This window comes from Lithobates pipiens, unplaced genomic scaffold, assembly GCF_037356315.1.
Source record: "Lithobates pipiens isolate NorthernLeopardFrog02 unplaced genomic scaffold, aLitPip1_a1.2 Scaffold_3, whole genome shotgun sequence".
Taxonomy (NCBI): Eukaryota; Metazoa; Chordata; class Amphibia; order Anura; family Ranidae; genus Lithobates; species Lithobates pipiens.
The window spans coordinates 87,384,182-87,407,736 of record NW_027507790.1 but is presented as its reverse complement, the minus strand read 5'-3'; the positions used below and the strand labels follow the sequence as shown (position 1 = coordinate 87,407,736).

At 43.4% G+C, this 23,555-nt stretch overlaps 1 protein-coding gene across 1 annotated transcript in view; it reads left to right on the top strand.

Annotated features, from left to right (window-relative positions):
- Positions 1–710: 710 nt before the first annotated feature.
- Positions 711–23,555, top strand: part of SH2B3 (SH2B adaptor protein 3) — a 198,726-nt gene continuing 175,881 nt past the window's right edge. The window contains exon 1 of the mRNA XM_077462019.1: positions 711–1,780. The gene's annotated coding sequence lies outside the window, so the exon portion shown is untranslated. The remainder of the gene's footprint in view (positions 1,781–23,555) is intronic.

Sequence of the window (23,555 nt, the reverse complement as noted above, 5' to 3'; positions counted from 1 at the left end):
TTTTATGGGGTTTGGAGGGTGGTGTTTCTATTTAAACTCCACATTTTTGCAGTAAGAGATGGTCAACACACTACAATAGTAACAGAGATGGTCCCTGCCTCCACCTAGAACTGGCCTTCACAGCAAGGAGCACATGGAAGGGCAAATGCATGAAAGACAAAACCAGAGAAAATTCCCAGCTCAACTCACCAATCAGTTTGCTTACCAACCAATTAAACTGTCTAACAGTCTGCATTAAAAACAGGGGTTTAGTAAGCACACATTTGCAAACGCATGGGTAAGCTAGAAGTCATCTTCACGACACTGTGCCCCCTGTGTCTTTAAGGAAGACTGGGCTACCTCCAGTCCCCACCTACCCCTCATCTATATGTTAGAATGCATATGTTCCAACTATAGAGACGCTCATAAATGTAGTAGTGTAAGTAATACACAGGGTGTCGTAAAGTGGCCTTGCAGCTTACCCATGCGTTTGCAAATGTGTGCTAACTAAATCCCTGTTTTTAGCGCAAACTGTTGGACAGATTAATTTGGTTGGTAAACAGATTGGATGGTGAGTTGAGCTGGGAATTTTCTCTGGTTTTGTTTTTCAACACACTACAATACCAACAAACCAGAACCTGGCTATAGACACACTTTACATGGTGTTAGCTCTGCAGCTCCTCCTCCTGCCTGGAAGGACATGAACTCACTTTCATTTTTACCCAGACTCTGAGAGATCCATGAAACTTCTCCAATCATTCCATGTACAGCTGTATTCCCAGCAGACACAGCCGATCCCGACAATAACCACTGATCACACCCCCCACTAGGTGGAGGCGGACAGCCACACATCGCTCTGCATTGTTAGTACATCGCCCTGTACTGGGGGAGATTGGATTGCCTTATATTAGTGCCGATCGCCTTGTACTGGGGAAGATCGTCCTATACTGGTGAAGATCGCCTTATACTGGGGAAGCTCTTTATATACTAGTACAGATCGTCTTATACTGGTGCTGACCGTCCTATACTGGTGCAGATCTCCTTATACTGCTGCAGATCTCCATAAACTGGTGAAGATCTCTCTATACGGGTGCCAGATTGTCATATACTGGGGAAGATCTCCATAAACTGGTGCAGATCGCCGTATACTGGAGAAGATCTCTCTAAACTGGTGCAGTTTGCCATATACTGGGGAAGATCTCCATAAACGGGTGCAGATCTCCCTATACTTCGGGCAGATCTCCCTATATTGGAGCAGATTTCTCTATACTGGAGCAGATCTCCCTATACAGAAGCAGATCGCTCCTTCTATGACTTCTAAGGGTTGGTGTATATGTGCTGATCGCCTCGTGTAGTCCTGCCCCCCCCCCCCCCCCCCCCCCATAGGCTTGTCCTGACAGCTCTGCCTTGTAACATGTGACAGATAGTGGAGGTTGTCACCAGCGCTGTGTGTCGGCGTGCAGAGGCCAGCAGAGGACTGATAGAGAAGATCGCTCGCCGCTCTCCACCTTTACATAACATCTGAGCATGGGGAGCCCATGTGGCGCACACATCGGAGACTATCTTGCACCCAACACCCCCTGATCCGTCCTCCTCTTCCCGGATCGTCCAATCCATCCTGGATCTCCGACAACTCCACACACCGAAGAGATACGTCCATGTGCGAACTTGTCCGGCGGAAATGAAGAGAGTGTGAGCCGCTGTTTGTACAGATAGGGGGGGTCGGCTTGTCCTGGGATCGTCTGATGAAAGGCATGGCTTGAGACACCATGGGGAAAAAGAGCAAAGGAGACTTCTGCAGGTAATGTGTGCAGAACGGGGTGCAGGGGGTTGTCCCGGGCCACATGGCAGAGCTGTCATCGGATGTCCCGTCCATGGTGGTAGGAGCACAGCCCCGGGGAGCGGGAACATAAGGGGGGGGGGGGGGTCATTGCACCCAATGTCCATCCTACTACCCCCCCCCCCCCTGCATTAGCCAGTAGTCGGGGGGTAGTGTTATGCCGGAAGTCTCCTTGTATGTTGCAATATTTTTGGCCTTCGCCTCTATTCCCCCTCAGCCCTGTACATGGAGGAAAACAGCGTGTTGATATCAGGCCCGTGGCCAGCCGCCTAATTCACTAATACACCAAGAAGTGGCCACTATGCGGATGGACACATGACCAGTACATGCTCCCATTAATTGTCCAGCCATCTCTCCACATCTCCCCTCACTAATACACCTAGAGGTGGCCACTCTGGGGATGGAGATATGACCAGTACATGCCCCCTTTATTGGCCAGCCATCTCTCCACATCTCCCCTCACTAATACACCTAGAGGTGGCCACTCTGGGGATGGAGATATGACCAGTACATGCCCCCTTTATTGGCCAGCCATCTCTCCACATCTCCCCTCACTAATACACCTAGAGGTGGCCACTCTGGGGATGGAGATATGACCTGTACATGCCCCCCTTTATTGGCCAGCTGTCTCTCCACATCTCCCCTCACTAATACACCTAGAGGTGGCCACTCTTGGGATGGAGATATGACCAGTACATGCCCCCTTTATTGGCCAGCTGTCTCTCCACATCTCCCCTCACTAATACACCTAGAGGTGGCCACTCTGAGGGATGGACACATGACCAGTAAATGGCACCCCCCACCCCCTTATTGGCCAGCTGCTACTTTACTAGCAATTTGAAGTGACATTTTCAAGCATTTTGGAACATTTTTGTGCTCGGTGCTATGTGTGTAGTTTTGTTTTGTTTCTAGAATTATTACCAGGAAAGTAGCAGCCTTACCATCATGTTCCTATTCAGATCATTGGTAGCGAGCGTCATTTGTACTGGCCAGGTGACAGCGCTCTTTGTTATTGCGAGCGATGCATTCATCCTTGTCACGGTAAAAAAAACACAATGGAGGGAACTCAGGAAAGCTGCAGCACCACCTTTCTGCTGTTAATCCCTCATGTAAATGTAAAGAACCTGCAACACTTTAGGTTCTGACAGAAAGTCATATCCCAAATCCAGCTAAACGCAACCCTTTTACATTGTGGTGCACTGCTTGCGCCAAATAAAAAAATAAATTACCGATAGCTAAGTTCTTATGAAAATGGTGCTAATTAGGACTAACTCACTTTTAGCGTACAGAGAGACCTTGGTGCAGACAGCGTTTGCAAAAGTGTCTAAACATTCTAAAAGTGGCACGAGTCGCATTCAAGTACAATTCCTAGACAGGTACATGAATTTGGTGCATGCCGCGCCACATTTATAAAGAACACAGGAGACTTTCACAAAATCCGTCTGCGTCAGTCATTATGAATTCTAGAGTTAGTGTTTAGGGATGAACTTGGACATTGAATATCTGCTCGTAGAAAGTTGTATAGTGAACCACATATACTTTTTCCACTGTGCAGTTTCTGCCATTAGCTGATATGGATGTATTTTTCAGTTAAATGGCAGCATTGAAAACGCAAATGAGCACTAGAGGTTTGCGAAGGCAGCATTTTGAATGGTGACCTATACACCAGGTAGAGCATGCCTGACAAGTTTTCGAAAATGGTGACAACCTTTTGGTTTTTGTACAGGGATTGCTGGTGTCTGAAATCCCAGTTTAGACTATAAGGAGATTAGGGAGGGAAAGTAAAACTGGACTTTCCTTTGCATGGAATAAGCATAGCCTACTTTTCTGGAACTTTTAGGACCGGTTCACACCACAAATTGCACAGGAACGCTCTGTGCATTCAGGGCGATTCACATGCGACACGGGTGCAGTGTAATTTCTGCCTATTAATTAGAATGGGCTGAAATCACATGTGCAGGCAAACAGCACTGCATTTGCGACCTGCATTTGGATGTTGTTAAGTTATTACTGACACCCACTGTAGACTGCAAGTGCAGTGCATTTTGAATGCGGGGGTGGAAAATGCGCGTTGAATTCTGATGTAAACCGGCCCATAGGCAATAAAATATTTGTAGTGTAGCAGTAATATTCAGGAGCTGATTAGGATTTACCAAAGGAGTTATTGACAAGCTAGGCTGAGGTGAGTTAAGAAATAATGTATGTGAGGTGAGTTAAGAAATAATTTGTGAGGTGAGTTAAGAAATAATGGGGGCCATTCAGTAACACCTTTGTGACACATTTCCAGCAGTGTGGCTGTAGCGCAAAATTCATTTCAATTCATGAAAACATTGCAACCTTTTCATTGTCAGCAGTGACGCATGTGACAAATTCAAGTTATTTTTATCTGCCAAGCTTTTATTGTCACTATTGCTGCAACAAATTCATAAAGAAATACCGCTAAATTAGCGATAAGGAGAGTGGTGGTAAATAAGACCTCTTCCATGTTATAGCAGGAGTTGACTTAGCACAGCAGTCCTTTTTACACTAACCTGAGGGGAGTTGAGAAAATAAACGTTATGGATGTGATTCAGTAAGGCATGTGTGATGCATTTCTATAGCACAAAATGGATGAAAATCCTGACACGTATTTCCTTATTAGTGCCGACGCAAGTGGGATTTTCAAGTAATTCCGATTTGCGACACTTTTAGTATATGGGGCCATTGCTGCTGCATGTTCATAAAGAAATACAGCCATTTTTGGGATAAGGAAAGTGGAGGTAACTAAGACTTCTTCCATACTGGAGTAAACTGTTTGTGTCACACATGTAATTATTGTGTCACCTCTTTGAGACAATTCGACAAAAGTTCTTCAGGGATGAATATTTGATACTTTTCCATTACTCTGCTAACTTCTCCAAATAGTCTGCCTGTAAAACTCGGCCACTTCACAGGAGATGAGTTTGTGACTGTACTTTGAGAGGCGTGACAGACTCATATACACCGATATGTACATGAACCTGTCACAAGTTCTGCCATTTATCACAGCACTACCTACCACAAGACAGGTTTCTAGTTTCTAAGGTATGTACTGCACTCTATGAATTCCAGGGACTGTATTTTTAGTCTACATCTTTATCTTGAGGTGAAGTATCCTTTTTATCCATGACCTTTGTATATTTGGAGTGAACACAGGCTAGGATTAAAATGAATCCTTCAGGGAATCAGCCCACAACTTGCATTGAAATTGAATTCCAGTGTGGGGGTGGGTTAGATACTCTGCGAAGATTTTATTTCCTGTGTACATATTAGCACAATTGTTTTTTTTTTTAGGTTTATATATGGAAAGAAGGGTTATAATTGTTTTCAGGTTATTTTTTTCTGTGGTCTCACTGTGGAGGTTCACCGTTCTGTTCTACTTGGTGACCTTTGTTAGGGTTTATTCACACTTGACTACATTTCTAACGCCTAACAGATGCTCCTATAGTGTTACTATGGGCGTTAAGCCCCATACACACTATTAGATTTTCTGAATATTTTTGTCTTCAGATTTACCAAAACCATGTAGTGCAAGGGCCTGCCTGATTGCATACAAATTGAAACTCTTAGACCCCTTTCACAGTGAGGGCGTTTTGCAGGCGCTATAGCGTTAGAAATAGCGCCTGCAATCTGCCCTCAAACTGCTGCTCCATTCACTCTAGTGTAAAAGCCCGAGGGCTTTCCCACTGGATCGGTGCACTGGCAGGACGTCAGGAAAAGTCCTGCCAGCAGCTTCTTTGGAGCGGTGAAGGAGCGGTGTGTTTGCGGTTCCGTTCCGTGCGAGCCTCATGACGCCTGGGGGCGGAGCCTGGCAGAAAATTCAAAAAAGTAAAAAAAAATAAAAATAACACACAATACATTGTAATCTGTAGATTACATTACTGTATCAATCAAATCATTTCACCTCAGTTTTGTCCCTATTGCTTTGTCCAGGGCCCTGCCTGCACTTTTATATTATATATACAGTTTTTTCTGCCTGGAAACTTGAGAATGTCCATGGCATTCAAAAAGTGTCCCTTTACATCAAAAGCAATTTTAGACCAGATAGAAAACAGCGATGGTGAATTAGAGTCACTTGCAGAATTGAGTGATAGTGATTTGTGGGGAAATTCGTCATCAGACAGTGAAAGTGAGGATGGCAACAATTCTGCGACTGAGCTCAGTGATGTGCGAATTTGGTGCTCTATTGACTGTGGTACGAATCACACAGCACTGGGCTCAGACGCAGAATCGTCACTGTCCTCACTTTCAGTGTCTGATGACAAATTTCCCCACGAATCCCTATCGCTCAATTCTGCAAGTGATTCTAATTCACTATCGCTGTTTTCTAGCTGGTCTAAAACCACTTTTGACGTAAAGGGATGCTTTCCATTCTCCTGATTGTGATGTCAGACTTTGTGCAGTCCCATGTTTCAAAAGTTTTCACACCCGGGATGTTTACTAAACCAATATGCAGTGTCTAGTATTAGACCCCTTTCACACTGGGGTGTTTTTCAGGCATTTTCAGGCGCTTTAGCATTAAAAAAACGCCTGTAAAGTGCTTAAAAGAAGCCTCATCTGCAATCCCAATGTGAAAGCCCGAGTGCTTTCACATTGAGATCCCTTTCACACAGGGGCGTTTTTCAGGTGCTTAGCTTAAAAAAAAGCACCTGTAAAGCACCTGAAAGAAGCCGCAACTGCAATCCCAATATAAAAGCCTGAGTGCTTTCACACTGAGACGCTGAGCTGGCAGGACGTCAAAAAAAGTCCTACAGTCAGCTTCTTTGCAGCGCTTTTGGAGCTGTGAATACACCGCTCCTAAAGCGCCCCTTCCCATTGAAATCAATGGGAAGTGCCTACAAAATGCCTGAAAAGCGACTGCAAAGCGCTTTTGGCAGCGGCGCTTTGTGGGCGTTTTTAACCCTTTATTTGGCCACCAGCAGGGGTTAAAAGCGCCCCACTATCGCTCGAAAAACGCTGGTAAAGTGCCACTAGTTTAATCGGCGGTTTAGGAGTGTTTTTCGGGCGCTGGCAGTGTGAAAGGGATCTTAAAGCACTTACGCTTTCACATTGGGATTGCAGATGAGGCTTCTTTCAATCGCTTTACAGGGGCTTTTTTTAACGCTAAAGCGCCTGAAAAATGCCTGAAAACACCCCAGTGTGAAAGGGGTCTTACAGTGACTAGTCATATTGCACCCTTGTTTGGACGAATTTCAGTGTTTTTGATTTGATTACATTATTGAATAAAATGTGTTATTTATTATAGTTATTTATTATATTATAATTTATGATTTCGTGTTTCAAACTTTATCATATGCAGGGTGTCTACTAGACTCTGGTTTGGACAGATTTAAGTGAGTTATTCCTAAGAATTACAGGCCTACAATATAAAACAACAAATTTCCATGTAAAACAATATACCGCTTTGACATTCAAAAATCTGACATAATCAGACTACCAGGTAGGCTAACGCCCCTCAAACGCCTGCTTTCAATGCCAGTGTGAACTTAGCCTTACTGAGACAAAAAGTAAGGGAAAGGCCAATGTTTTTAGAGTTCTCACCAGAGCAAAAAGTAAGGGGAAATCTTCCAATGGGGACAAATGTTCCAAGGACAACTAAGATACCCTGTTTCCCCTAAAATAAGACCTAGCCTGATTGTCGGTGTTGGCTGCAATATAAGCCCTACCACCCAAATAAACCCTACTCTGTTTCCTCAAAAATAAGCCCTACCCTGAAAAGAAGACCTACAAGGACTTTAACTAGGGCTTATTTGGGGGGGTAGGGCTTTTATTGCAGCTATCACCGACAATCACACTAGGTCTTATTTTAGGGGAAACAGGGTAGAAAATCCCCCCTCATTAATGTTAAAGTATTCACAGGTTTAGGCTACACCAGTGTTCACTTCTCATGTATAAGACGTTTTACTTTCAAAGAGTGCTCTGAGATAAAAATGTAGCATTATATATAAGTATATATGTGTATGGAGAGGTGGATTCAGTGCACAAAATGGGTGCAAGCAGATTAGCATACAAAACTCATGTGAATTGGTAACAGGATGCGAACAAGTAAAATGGTTTCTTTTAAGTTTGATTGTATCTTTCTAAGGAAACCAGTCAGAGAGTGAAACCATTAACCAGTTCTGAGGGATTTCCCCTCTATAGTGAGGGGAAAAAAAGTATTTGATCCCCTGTTGATTTTGTATGTTTGCCAACTGACAAAGATATGATCAGTCTATAATTTTAATTGTAGGTTTATTTTAACAGTGAGAGACTGAATAACAACAAGAATATCTAGAAAAACGCATTTCAAAAAAGTTATGAATTGATTTGCATTTTAATGAGTGAAATAAGTATTTGATCCCCCCATCAATCAGCAAGATTTCTGGCTCCCAGGTGTATTTTTTACAGGTAACGAGCTGAGATTAAGAGCACTCTCTTAAAGGGAATGCTCCTAATCTCAGCTTGTTACCTGTATAAAAGACACCTTTCCACAGAAGCAATCAGTCATTCAGATTCCAATCTCTCCACCATGGCCAAGACCAAAGAGTTATTCAAGGATGTCAGGGACAAGACTGTAGACCTACACAAGGCTGGAATGGGCTACAAGACCATCGCCAAGCAGCTTGGTGAGGAGTTTGACAACATTTGGTTTGATTATTCACAAATGGAAGAAACACAAAATAACTGTCAATCTCCCTCGGTCTGGAGCTCCATGCAAGATGTCACCTCTTTGAGTTTCAATGATCATGAGAACAGTGAGGAATCAGCCCAGACTACATGGAAGAATCTTGTTAATGATCTCAAGGCAGCTGGGACTATAGTCACCAAGAAATCAATTGGTAATACACCGTGCCATGAAGGTCTTAAATCCTGCAGCACCTACAAGGTCCCCCTGCTCAAGAAAGGACATGTACAGACCTGTCTGAAGTTTGCCAATGAACATCTGAATGATTCAGAGAAGAACTAGGTGAAAGTGTTGAGGTCAGATGAGACCAAAATCGAGCTCTTTGGCATCAACTCAACTCACAGTGTTTGGAAGAGGAGTGCTGCCTATCACTCCAAGAACACCATCCCCACCGTCAAACACTGAGGTGGTAACATTATGCTTTGGGGTTTTTTTTTCTACTAAGGGGACAGGACAACTTAACCTCATTAAAAGGACGATGGATGGGTCCATGTACCGTTAAATCTTGGGTGAGAACCTCCTTACCTCAGCCAGGGAAAATGTGTTATGGATGGTTATTCCAGCATGACAATGACCCAAAACACACGGCCAAGGCAACAAAGGAGTGGCTCAAGAAGAAGCACATTAAGGTCCTGGAGTGGCCTAGCCAGTCTCCAGACCTTAATCCCATAGAAAATATGTGGAGGGAGCTGAAGGTTCAAGTTACCAAACGTCAGCCTTGAAACCTTAATAACTTGGAGAGCATCTGCAAAGAGGAGTGGGACAGAATTCCTCCTGAGATGTGTGTAAACCTGGTGATCAACTACAAGAAGCGTCTGATCTCTGTGATTGCCAATGATAGAGATAGAGATGCACCAAATTTTCAGCTGCTGAAACATTACTGCCAAAAATGGTGTTATCGGCATTCGATAATGGTGCCAATAATGGCACCGAAAATGCACCACAATTTTTACAGTGAATTTGCCATGATTTTGGGGTTTTTCATGGGTCACGTGACTCAAAAAATACATCAGAAACATAACACGTGTGCGTTATTAATACATTCTTGCTGCGTTTTCAATGCATTTGAACTGGGAGGTGTATTTTTTTTAACTCACCAAAAAGGCAGCAAGCAGGATTTTTAACAATGGAATTGCAACAGACTAGTGTGCAGACGTATATAGAATTTAAAGTGGTTGTATACCCAATTTTTAAACTTTTACCTACAGGAAAGCCTATAATAAGGCTTACCTGTAGGTAAAAAAAATATCTCCTAAACTTGTACGGTTTAGGAGATATTCCCCTCGGTATGCGCCGCTGACTGCAGCGGCGCATGCGCACAAGGGGGTTCTCGGCCTGAAAATCCGGCAGTGGTCGGCCGGCCGGAATGAAATCTCCCGCGCGCATGCCAGATGTCGGGGCCTCGTTCTAAGGTAAGTATTTCATAATGAGCTAGTATGCTGTGCATACTAGCTCATTATGCCTTTTGCTTTGCAGGTTTAAAAAAATAAATAAAAAAATGTGCGGGTTTACTACCGCTTTAAGTGGATACATTTTACTTGAGCTTTTCTTGCACTAAAGGTGTGTAATTCTTAGTAATAACTCACTTAAATCTGTCCACACAAAAGTCTAGTAGACATCCCAGGTATGATAAAGTTTGAAACACAAAATCATAAATTATAATATAATAAATAACTATAAATAATTATAGCAAACAATAATAAAATGTATTCAATAATGTAATCAAATCAAAAACACAGAAATTTGCTCAGTTGCTGAATTGTCGCTGTTGTCACTTTCAGTGTTTGCTGACTAATATCCCCACAAATCACTATCGCTCAATTCTGCAAGTGATTCTAATTTACTATCGCTGTTTTCTAGCTGGTCTAAAACCATTTTTGACGTAAAGGGACACTTTTTGGTTGCTATGGACAAATTTCAGTTTCCAGGAAGAAAGAACAGTATATATAATATAAAACTGCATGCAGGGCACTGGACAAAGCATTAGGAAAAAAAGGAATGTGAAATAATTTTGATACAGTAATGTAATCTGTAAGAACAACTCATGTGTGGTCATGTGTGTTTTTTTTTTCACCCTTTGAATTTGGTGCCGGGCTCCGTCCCCGCACGTTGCGACGCTCGCAGGGAACAGAGCTCGGCACTGTGATAGATCGAGTGGGGACACAGCTCGCACACACAGTGGGGAGACATCGCAGGATCCTGGGGACAAGGTAAGTAAGCTGTACATGGATCCTGTGATGCGATGCTTGGTGTCAGTGGAAGAATGGTGCCTCTTCCTTGGTGTCAGTGGAAGAATGGTGCCTCTTCCTTGGTGTCAGTGGAAGAATGGTGCCTATTGCTTGGTGTCAGTGGAAGAATGGGGCTTCTTCATTTGTGGCAGTGGAAGAATAGTGCCTCTTCATTGGTGGCAGTGGAAGAATGGTGCCTCTTCCTTGGTGTCAGTGGAAGAATGGTGCCTCTTCCTTGGTGTCAGTGGAAGAATGGTGCCTCTTCATTGGTGTCAGTGGAAGAATGGTGCCTCTTCCTTGGTGTCAGTGGAAGAATGGTGCCTCTTCATTGGTGGCAGTGGAAGAATGGTGCCTCTTCATTGGTGTCAGTGGAAGAATGGTGCCTCTTCCTTGGTGTCAGTGGAAGAATGGTGCCTCTTCCTTGGTGTCAGTGGAAGAATGGTGCCTCTTCATTGGTGTCAGTGGAAGAATGATGCCTCTAACTTGGTGTCAGTGGAAGAATGGTGCCTATTGCTTGGTGTCAGTGGAAGAATGGTGCCTCTTCATTGGTGGCAGTGGAAGAATCTTGCCCCATTGTTGTTGTCAGTGGGAAGAATAATGCCCCATCATAGGTGTCAGTGGGAGGAATAGTTCTTAATCATTGGTGTCAGGAAAAAGGGAAGCAAAGGACCATCTCTGGCTCAGGTCGCAGTTTGGAGATCGGAGATGTAGAGGAGGGGTGGAGCAGAGGGATAAGTGAAGTTTTGGAGGGTGAAAATCTGCTTTAAAGTTTGATGCCATAATGTAGAGTATAAGATTCCCTATCATTTGTGCGCAGTCTTGCCACAAAGAGTTAATTTAGCTCTGAGCAATCCTCTTTTATTGTTCGGTGAGATAAATCTTGACAAACAGAGAAAAACTTTGTCAAATCCTCCCCCTTGCTGTGAGTGACAGGTGATTTACATATCTCATGCACTAGCCTAAGAGACAAGCATTATATTTTAATTTCCTCCCACTCCTTTCTTCTGCTGCTCTGCCAGATGTTCCACACCAGATGTTAGAGATCATAGCAGAAGTTCAGTGTAAGAAATACACAGGAGAAAATTCATATTGACAAGGGGAGTGTATAGGTGGGCGGGGAGTCTACTGATGTCACAACTCTACCCACCGAGCTCCAGACAACAGACCCACCCACAGAATCTGCAGTTTTTCAGGTCTCATAACAGACATAGGGGAGACATTTGACAGGTAAAGATACATGCAGGAGGCATGTATATCCTTAGGCCCCTTTCACACTGGGGCGGGAGTGGCATCGGCGGTAAAGCGGCGCTATTTTTTGTGGTTCAAACCGCCCGCTAGCGGGCAAAAAAGGGTTAAAACCGCCTACAAAGCGCCGCTGCAGCAGTGCTTTGCCCGCGGTATAGCTGCGCTGGCCCATTGCTTTCAATGGGTAGGAGTGGTGAATACACCGCTCCTTCACCGCTCCAAAGATGCGGCTAGCAGGACTTTTTTCACCGTCCTGCTAGCGCACCGCTCCAGTGTGAAAGCCCTCCGGCTTTCACACTGGAGTGAAAAGGGCCAGATTTTTTCAGGCACTACACAGGCGCTATTTTTAGCGCTGTAGCGCCTGAAAAATGCCCCAGTGTGAAAGGGGCCTTATAGATAACCCCTATTGCAGTAGTTTAGAAGGGATGACATTGGGTTTACATCCACTTTAAGTAACAGAATGATAGTGAAAATTTCCTGCATGTGTACAAGCCCTAAAGCAATTTACAAATATTTTAGAATATATTAGAATAATAGAAACTACAAATATTTTTTCTTGTGGCCAAACTAGACATTTTATAACATGCACTTTCTATGGGCCACAACTGTTAAAATTCAAGTTTCCATGTTTTGTGTCAAAATGTGATAAACATGCTATGAAATTTGTGGTCAGTAATGATGTCCATAGAGATTGACATAATCTCATGAATCTATTGGCTATTGCTTGGCATTGATGCCTTTCCCTGATCTGGTCTTTCAGAAATGTGGTGCCTGCGAGGTGGTACTAATGCTTCATTGTATGTGATGGGTTTTGAATATGGTTTCCTGTTAACCATTTCAGCGATTGCTTCTTCTAATGTGCGGCAACTATAGATTGACTTATTGTGCCAATGTTTCTACACTATCGGTATGGATTGCAACATTTTACCTGAAAAGTTGTTTTGGAGGAAATCTTTGGCATGGAATAAATGGAAAGCATTTCCTTTTCCAATTACAAGGCAAAGTGAACTACGGGGAGCATTTCTGACCTAACTATGCCTGGAATGTGACTGAATGACTAGAAAGTGAAGGAAATATTTTAGTAGCAGCGTGCGTGTTACTGTTACTTTCTGTTACACAGGATGGCTTACGGTCAAGAAGAATGTCTGTGATGTAAAAGCTGTGACATGATGTTTAATTCTGGTTGCTAAACTACTGCTACTGATGAATGGGGAGGGGGGCACACATGTACCCTTTGCAGTCAAGTTTGAGAAGCCCATACTATATGTTACTATATATACTATATGTTTGTGTTGCAGTATTGTTCATGCAGCATGCTTAAAGATATTTCTTACTTTTTTTTTTAAATATAGGACTCTATAGGCAGCTTCTATTTTTTAGAATTGCTTCCTGTGTGCATTTACATCAATGTAATGCTTAAAGTGGAGTTGCCCCCCAAAAAATAAAACTACTTAAAAATCTTTAAAAAAATCAAAAAAAAATAATTGGCAAAAAAAAAAATTTTTACTCACCTCTAAATACCGGTTGCTAGGGGGTCCCTCGTAGTCTGCCTTCTTCATTGCCCGGGCTGGTGACATCACTTCCCCTCGCGCCGCACATTCACCTGGGACCTGTCACGTGTCCCAGGTGACTGTACGGCGTATCACGGCGCCCTGCGCCGCTCGCGCATGCGCAGTGGGTGCCCGGCTGTGAAGCCACAGCCGGGTGCCCACAGTATGCATGACGGCGCCGCGAGCGGAGCGAGGAGCGAGGGGGGGGGCTTCGTTCCCCCGCATCGCTGGAACCCGGGACAGGTAAGTGTCCGATTATTAAAAGCCAGCAGCTGCAGTATTTGTAGCTGCTGACTTTTAATTTTTTTTTTTTAGGGGGTACCCCACTTTAAGGCTTGAGATCTTTAAAGCGGTAGTAGGGAGTCCCCGTGTAATAATGTGCTAGTATTCACTGTATACTAGCACAGTATGACAAACTTGCCTATAAAAAGGATCCCTCCAGTGATGCGCTGTCACTGCTGACCTTCACCTGGTCTTCTATCCAGGTTTGAGGGCTCCAGCAATTTCAATGGCCGATCTGCAATGACAGCACTCCCATGCGCGCATGCGGGAGTTATGGCCATGGCACAGCTCTTTCAAAGGATGGCATTCTGATGTCACTCCCTGCTACCAGTGCTGGGACAAGGTCATCCAGCACTCAGGGCAAAGATGCCAAACTGTTCCCCTCTCCCCCCTCATGATATGCAAACTTAGGGGATCCTACAACCAGCAGTCACTTACTTCTTAAAATCACTACCACTGTCACTACTCTTGTCAGCCTTGGAACAGAAGGAAAGTGCCCCCATCCCTACAGTAAACCACTGTGCCCAGGGCACCCATCCTCCTGCCCACCCCTTGTCCCAGCCCTGCCTGCTACACATGGCTGCACCATTTAGGAGATATTTACTGTACCTACAGGTAAGCCTTATTATGTATGTACAAGACGAAAACTTTACTACTGCTTTAAACCTTTGTTAGGACAGACAGTGTGCACACCTCATATACAGCTGATAACAAGATCTAACTCCCCAGCCCCTTCCTTAAAGCTGAACCCCAAGAATGAACTTTTTTTGTAATACTCACATCTGTCTAGCTTGGTCTAATTCCTCATTTCTCACACCCATAGGGTTAATAGGGATGTAACAATTCACTGTAGTATGCAGTGCTAAATGTAGTCACCGCTGGTCTTTCCTGGGTGCTGCTCCAGTGTTTTACCTTTGTATACTGAACACTGGACAATGTTTGCTTGACAACTCCACCAGAGAATGTTCTGTATTGTTTTCAATCAGTACAAGGTGTTTTCTGATTGGATAAGGTGAAGAGGAGGGGCAGATCATGTCACAATCTCCCCTTTTAATGAACTTAGAGAACCCTTTGAGTTCATTCAAGAAAAGTATAGAACCTCAAGGAGCTACAATCTAAGGTCCCTAACTCCCATTCATACATACACTTACTAGGGCCAATTTAGACAGGATCCAATTAACCTACCAGCATGTCTTTGGAGTGTGGGAGGAACCCCACCCAGGTACAGGGAGAACATGCAAACTAGGAAGGTAGTGCTGTGGTTGGGATTCACACTGTTGGTCAGTTTTCTGATTTTAGTAGACAGTAGGTTTCCGAAGAGAGCAGAAACAGCATGTCAGTGGGGAAATATGGAGAACTGTACTGCTGTCAAACCTCCAACTCTTTCAGGTCCAAGCAAACAACTTTCCTTCTGTACTGCTGACTTCCGATAATGTGAGTTTCTTGGCCGTCATTCTGATCTGACAGGTTCCATGCTTTCATAGTCTATGACCTGGAATAAGTCTGCAGGCCAAGTGCTCTGACTTGAACTCCAGATTTTGTTACACTTTACATAGTTTGTTTGGGCTAAGCTGGCCCAAATGAGCTATGTCCCTCACTAATATGTGAGACCACTGGATGTGCTGTATAAACTTATATGTAGCGGAGGCAACGTACAGAATAGTGTCCCGGGTTCTAGCCGAGACTTCCTGTCTCATACCCAGAACACAGTAGGGTCTATCTGAGCAACGCTCAGCCATTCATAGAAAGCGACATATTCTGGCAATTAATACAAAACTTCCTCTGATTGGCTGAGTCAGAGAGGCAGGCTGATGATGTCACAACCTCTGACTCAGCCAACATGGGTACTAACTACACATGTAGAAAGAAAAAGAATTCCTTTTCATTAATGTATCATTCCAAAATCCAGAGCATTTTCAGCTAAAGTATAACTATAAAGGCAAAACTTTTTTAGTTTTGGATGGAGTTTACCATTATCATTGAAAGGGAAAGTAAAAGAAAATCCCAAATGTTGGGTTGTCCCTAGAAAAGTAATAGAGGGGATCTCTTCCAATGGGGACACTAGTTCTGATGACCCGGGGGTCCGCAAGAAATTCCCTTAATTTGCAGGGATTTCCTCTCATTTCCTGTTTGGCTATGGGACACAGATGGCAGAAAAATAAATCTGACGGGATATAATCCACCCTATGCTATTTAAAATGAAATAAAAATCCCTTTGCATATAGTTCATTTGTATACAACTACGGAATTGTATATAGAGGTGTTAGGAAGATTGGAGTGCTAGCGTTCTTTTCCCTTATGCTTCTTGGCTTTTTATACACTATCATTGTGTTTTATTTACTTTTAGTGTTTGATTAATTTTTAATCTTTTGTCAAGCTTGTTTGTAAGATTGGATTTGTTTCCATTCATTATTATTATATAATTTGGAATTGTTTCAGTTTTTGAAAGATCAGTATTTGCATTATATTTTACCTAAAAAAAACAGCTGTTTCCTCTGAAATGAATGGAAATAAATGACGTGCTGCTGGCTCTTCTTAGATGTGTATTAGAGCTGCACAATTAATCGTCAAAAATCATTATCGCAATCTTGACTAAAGTGTTTCACAATTCTTTCTATGCACAGAATTATCTCTGCTCTTCTGAAGCCACAGCCCACAAAAGAAAGGAGGAGAAAAACTGGGCAGACTTTTTTTGTTTGGGGTTAACAAACGCTTTAACCTATGCAGCAATGCACAAATAGGCATTTACAGGAGTATTTGAAGAGGAATGTTTACAGGCAGAAAAAAAAGCCCACCAAAGGTGCATTCTGAGAGGAACTTTAGAACAGAAAAAACACACGTAAACGCATCTAAACGTATGTGTACATGTATTGCAATGGCCAGAATAAATTCATATTCTGGCTGGTGGTACCCATTTACATATTTAGCATTAGAGGCATTTTCTCTACCAATTTCAGGTTAATCTCATACGCCTGTGTGCATGAGGCCTTAGGCAACGTAACACCCAAAATGTTCTAACACCATACTTGCTGTAAACAGATGACATCCCTATAAAATCGTAACACCTCCAGAATGTGTCAGCTCCATAGACGATTTGATTTCGTCTTTTTGCAGGCTTTCCTCGCAGTAGTTTATGCCATGTAAGATCATCACTAGATGAACAGTTTCACTTTCACAGAAACCACAGTGATTGATTTTATGTTTCAGATATTAGTTTGCAAACAGAAACATGTTTACAGTGACAATGGCTTTTTGATGTACTTCATGTACTTGTGTAGAACATGTCCATATCAAACAGGAACAGTCCACCCTGTCAGAGTGACATGCGTCCAGAGCGGAAATGAGCACGCCGCACTCTGCAGTCTGTGTAGAGTTCTGGAAACAGGATCATAGCCAGCAACAGACGCCTCCCTATGGCACTGTGCAGACAGGGAACCAGGCATTCACAACATTTTACAGTCACTGTTTCTGATGACCTATTTACTTTTATGCATTTTTTTTTTTTTTTTTAAAGTTCCAAACACATTTTTTCCAAAATCAATTTTTATTGAGGATCACAGAGACCAAGAAATAGGTGCCATATAGAGGGCACTTAGTGTACTCCAGAATACATAATCATATCCGGGCATACAACCACATTTTGTAGAAGAAATGAGATGCCAAGCAGCATTCCTCTGTCATATGGGCATTAGAAACATAATAAGCATTACACTCACAAAAGTTTAAGGCCTGTTTCACAGGGGCTTCTGCTTGCATGAGAGCAGTGTTAACAGCAAGCTTTGACAAAGTATTTACAGAGCTTTCAGCAAGTTTTGTTGAAACTTTTCCCTAAGCTCAAATCTATGCGGTTAATGAGGTTTTCAGGCGCGTTTTGCTTTTTGTATTGTGCTTTTGAACATGCTTTTTTTTTATTGGTTTCGCATTTTTTTTTCTCTTTAACAAACTGTTGTTAAGGAGTGGACCGGGAAGCTGGGCCGGGAAGCTGGCCGCTGCGTCCTTAACAACCGATGAGTCACCAGCTGTCAGCAGGGTTCCCCTCTGACAGCTGACTGTAAAATCAAGAATTGCCGGCAATAAAATATCAGCAAAAAAATGGCGTGCCCCCCAATCTATACCAGGCGACCAAGTGTCCCCCCTCCTGAACTACACCAGGCCACATGCCCCCAAAACACCTTGTCCCCATGTTGATGGGGTCATGGGCCTCTTCCCCACAACCCTGGTCAGTGATTGTGGGGGTCTGCGGGCAGGGGGCTTATTTGGAATCTGGAAGCCCCCTTTAACAAGGTGGCCGCCAGATCCCGGCTCCCCCCATGTGAATGAGTATGCACCCGAAAAAAAAAGCTCTGCTCAAGCTGAAGACTCTCACCGTTTGCCTGCTCCGCCACCTGCAGTTCTTAAACAGCTAAGGATCGGGGGCTACCCGGCAACATCAGCTGGTGGCACTGCCCCTGTGTGACGTCAGCGACCCAGCATGCACCGAGCGGAGCTTTTTCATTTATTTTTTTGGGGTCCAGCGGTGTGGCAGGCGTCGTGATTGATGATGGATAATAAAGAACTTTTAAAAACTAGTGCTGTGTCTTTACTAACTTTTTACACTTTTTTTGCAAAATGGGTAGGAAAACTATGTACCCCATACTCATTCACATGGGGGGGGGGGGGCTGGTCTGCTGATTCTTGTTTTTACATTCATCTGTCAGCAGGGAAGCCCCCTGACAGCTGATGACTCATTGGTTGTTAAGGACACAGCTGGCGGCTTCCTGGCCCGCTCCTTGACAACCAGCTATACACTGTTATGGAGAAGGAAAAAGAAATGCGAAACGCATGTAAAAGTGCATAAAAAATGCAACACTTGCATTTTCTGTGCAGATCCATTGAAGTCTATTACACGCAAAGCACAATCTGCTGCGGATAAAAAAGTCATTGACCTTTTCCAAAAATGCACCTGCTGAAAAACGCATAGATGTAAACGTGTCTCATTGGAAACCTTGTTAAATGGACTGTAGTGCATTTCTGCAAACTGCAAAATGCATAGGTGTAAACCTCGACTTACCAATCAACTCCATGTTGTAAATGTTGAACACAAAATGGTAGCACTAATTGCCACTTTAAACAAACTGCTAGCAGGCTTCAGCATTTCTCAAAGCTTGTGGCAAGCCTGCTAGCAGCTTGCTTAAAGTGTCAATCAGCACTCCCATTAGGATCTGTGTTCAGCATTTACAAACTGGAACTAAATGGTACTTTAAAAGCTTTAACAGAGCTTGCTGAAAGCTCTGCAAATGCTTTGTCAAAGCTTGCTGTTTGCACTACTCGTATACAGGCTGAAGGCCCTGTGAAACAGGCGTAAGAGAAAGAAAATCATAGATGAACTATCCTCCTGTCGTCACACATCCCAGAGCTAGTGTCAGCCATTAAATTGTGTATCCTATTTAGTCAACAATGTACTACTTAGGAGCTACCCATAAATTAATTTATATAGCCCAAGATTTTTTTAATTGTTGTAAACGGTCCTGCACTTTATATCCTCATTCATCAACCTACATAGTATCTTGAACTCTAGTCAGCCATATCTCCATTGCTGGGGCTCTGGATTGTTTCCATAATAATGGCATCAAGCTTTTTGCAGTGTTTAGAATGCTCTCCTGCTTAGTGTGGTCAGTTTTTAATAGGAAAGCAGCGGAACTACCAGGAACACCAGGGATTTCACATACAGAAAACAATGCAAAGAGAACAGGATACTTACTCACACAAATACATGGTACAGCAGCCACATACAGGCGGTCCCTGGGTTACAAACAAAATAGGGTCTGTAGGTTTGTTCTTAATTTGAATCTGTTTGTAAGTTGGAACCGGTACATTTTTTAAGTGTAGCTTCAGCCAAAAAAAATATTTTTAAGCTTTTTGGATAGTGTAGGGAAGGGCTAACTCCCCTGTAACGTTTGTTTTGCTGTCTGTGCTCCTGTTGAGAAGATTTCACCTCACTTTCTGTCCCAATGACAATTGGATTTTGAATATTTCGGGTTGTTGTGGAAACAAGGATTGGTGATAAATCATCAGTGGAGACACCTTTTTCCCATAATAACTCTTACAGGAGTGAATTTCCCTTTCTAGGGGTGGATTTCCTCTCACTTCCTCTTGTCTCCCTCTGTTTGTAAGTAGGAGTCGTTTGTAAGTCGGACGTTTGTAACTAGGGGACCGCGTGCATCTAGAATATGAAGTGTTGGGGTAACAAACACTGCATTCAGATCCATAATTTCAAAGGATCTAACATTAAATTAAACCTTTTTATTTTAAGCCAGCCATAGTTCAGCAGGAACCGGCCGAGATTCCAACTATGTATGGGCAGGCTAAATGTACCCAAGTTGGGTACATAAATGTGCAGATTCACATACAACAATTTGAATTCCTCAAGTACTGCCAATCTTAGGCTGGCCATACATTTATACAATTTTCTGAACAATTTTCTTTAGATTTACCTTCACCTATGTAGTACAAGGGCCTGCCTAACTGAATACAATTGAAAGTGTTGTTTAGTTTTGACCTCTTATATGACCTATTATATGTTTTTTGGTAAATCTAAAATAATTTATGTATGGCCAGCCTTAAAGCAGAGCTCCACTCTAAAGTGTAAATTCCACTCATTGGATTCCTCCCCCCCTCCGGTGCCACAATTGGAATCTTTTAGGGGGGAGGGGGTGCAGATACCTGTATACTACAGGTATCTGCACCCACTTCTGGGCATAGGTAGCCGCAGAATATCGGCAGATGCCCGCCCCCTGTTGTGTTCTGGGAAACACTCGGGGACCAGTGAAGACATGCAGCGCAACTCGCAAATGCGCAATAGGGAACCGGGCATTGAAGCCGCAACGCTTCACTTCCCGATTCCCTGACCGAGAATGGCTTCGGGGGCAGCCGAGAGACGAGCAATTGCTCGTCATCTGCTGCCGACATCGTGGGCACCCTGGACAGGTAAGTGTCCATTTATTAAAAGTCAGCAGCTGCAGTATTTGTAGCTGCTGGCTTTAAATTTTTTTTAAGGTGGAGCTCCGCTTTAAAGCGGAGTTCCACCCAAAAAGAACTTCCGCTTTAAGTGTTGGTGACCCCCCTGACATGCCACATTTGAGGAGGGAGCAGGCACCCTGTTTTTACAGGCATCCAGCTCCCACTTCCTCCCTTGGCGCTGTGGCACTGGAAGAAAATTCAAGGAAATTGACCTCTCCCCCCTCCCTCCCTGCAATCTGCTGGGAAAGGTCACAGGTCCCAGGAGATTGCCTGGCTAATGACAGCGTGCAGCGAGGCTCGCACATGCAGAGAGCGAGCCCAGGTGCCCGCAGTTAGAATGCCGGCACCATGGAGAGGAGGGGGAGAGGAGCGGAGCTTTGTGCGCCCGCATAGCTGGACCGTGGGACAGGTACTTTTTTTAGCTGTGATTTTTTAATGGGTGGAACTCCGCTTTAAGCCCTGTATATATGATCTTAAAAGCGGGCGACAGATCGTCCGTTTTTTTTTTTTTGCATGCATATCGAACACGAGGAGTTTACTAAAGTTACAAAAATTTTTGTACGGCAGAATAAAAAATCGAAAGTGATGTGATGAGTTGTAGTTTATTCGTATTGTATTTTCAGGCGACAACTGTACTGATTAAATGGAAATCGTACAATTTAGTATCGTACGAGAATCATTTTTGTGCATGGTAGATCGGATAATATCGGATGAACTGTCTTGATCGGCTCTCGAAAGCTGTGTACTAACAATCCAATTATTGTACGATCTCTTTGAAAGCCGTATTTTTTGTAAGGTTTTCAGATTAGGTGTATGTATTTCGTTTATCTGGCCCAATAAGGGAAATCTACTAAAACTGGAGAGTGCAAAATCTGGTGCAGCTGTGTGTGGAAACCAATCCGCTTCTAAACTCAGTTTGTTCAATTAAGCTTTGACAAAAAAAAAAAAAACCTGGTTTCTATGCAGATGCACAAGATTCTCCAGTTTTAGTAAATCAACCCCAATGTGTCTCCTAATTAAACAGAATCAGGCATGATTTATTTTACAGAAATATAAGCATTTGAAGAAGTAAGGAACATATCAACACTTTACTGAAAATGTATAGAATAACCAGTTACATTGTAAACACAAGCTTCTAAGTGCACATGCTGATATATTATAGAATGGAACAAAGTCATCTCATAAAGAGTTGTAATTCATTATCTCCATCTGGCACCTTAGGATGCCCTTAAGATTTGAAATGAAAGCCAGTGCTCAAGGGCAGTTGTGGAGTTTAGTTGTAGTGAATGGGAGGAGCGGCCTTTCCATAAATTGTATAAATAATTTCACACTCCATTCATTCTACAGCTGCTTTGTGAGAGCTCAGAATTATATTTGCAGGCCTTTAGCTGTTTTGTTTAATTGGTATTCATAGGGCCTGCTTTTGACTCAAGCAAATATGGAATAAATACATTTTTCTCCTTTTGACATGACTATATTGCTTTGTGCTAGAGAAGGGTTAATATTGTGAGTACTTCCCTATCTGTATGCTTTAATCAGCTGTAATTGATGTGTGGGTGGGCGGGTAGGCAGGCAGGAGCATGACTGTCAAATTCACATGAATATTTGTTTGGTTTCTGCTCACCTTCACAATACAGATTGGCTTCATAATGTTAGCTGGAGTTGCACAGGTGTGCATTATGTTGTATGGTTTTTGCCCCTTTCACATGGGGCGGATCAGTGCGTAGATGTCCGCTTGCTCAGCCGGGATCGCCGGAGCGATCTCCGCTGAGCAGAAGAGAACAGGTCCGTCTCTGCACACTGCGCAGGGACAGACCTGTCACAGCGCCGCTCTCCCCTATGGGAGATCGGATGACGACGGACCGCAGTGTCCGTCGTCATCCGATCCGATGATGGATGGAAAAATAGCTTTTTCCTCCGTCACACTTTTTCGGATCGGAGTGGGTCGGATGTCAGCGGACATGCCACCGCTGACATCCGACGCTCCATAGACCCCTATGGAGCATCCGTTCAGGTCCGCCTGAAAAACTGACAGGCGGGCCTGAACGGATCGTTCGTGTGAAAGGGGCCTAAGGGTTGTCCACCTAAAGTGTACCCCGTAATGGGCTTGTGCATCATGAACTGTCCGTTTGCCTTTTAATACTTCACTGCAGCTCTGAAACTCCAGGTCCTCTATTAAAGCTGAACTCCAGATATGATCTTAATATCATACCTATATTGGACCAGCTTGGCACAGGGCAATGCCCTGCACTGAGCGGCTGCCCCGCTGCATACTAACCACAGGCGGTCACTTACTCTGCACCGGCACCATTCATAGAATTCCTTTTTTTTTTAATGAATACAAGGTGTTTTCTGAAATGACGAGGTGGAGATTATGACATTGCTGCTGACTACTTCAGTGAATGTCAGCTTCCACAGCAGTCCTTTAAGTATGAGACATGCATTCTTACCTTGTTCCACGTTGGATCATTCAGCTTTTTTTTTCTTTTTTAAATACATTACTTCCAAACAGTAAAATGAACATTCATTGTTTTTGATGGGATGGTCATCCTCGCTATGCTGCATCTGATTTCTCAGTTAGTGGCGGTATTACAGCCAGTTTCACATTAGGGACATACCCCCAAAAACTACCAAAAATGCATTGGTGCCTTTTTAACTGATGTGGCTTAATTTTACCAAGAAATTAGTAGAGGGATGAAATGTAAGTCGATTTCGACCTTAAGCAGCCAAGAATTTGTCAGGGAAACTGC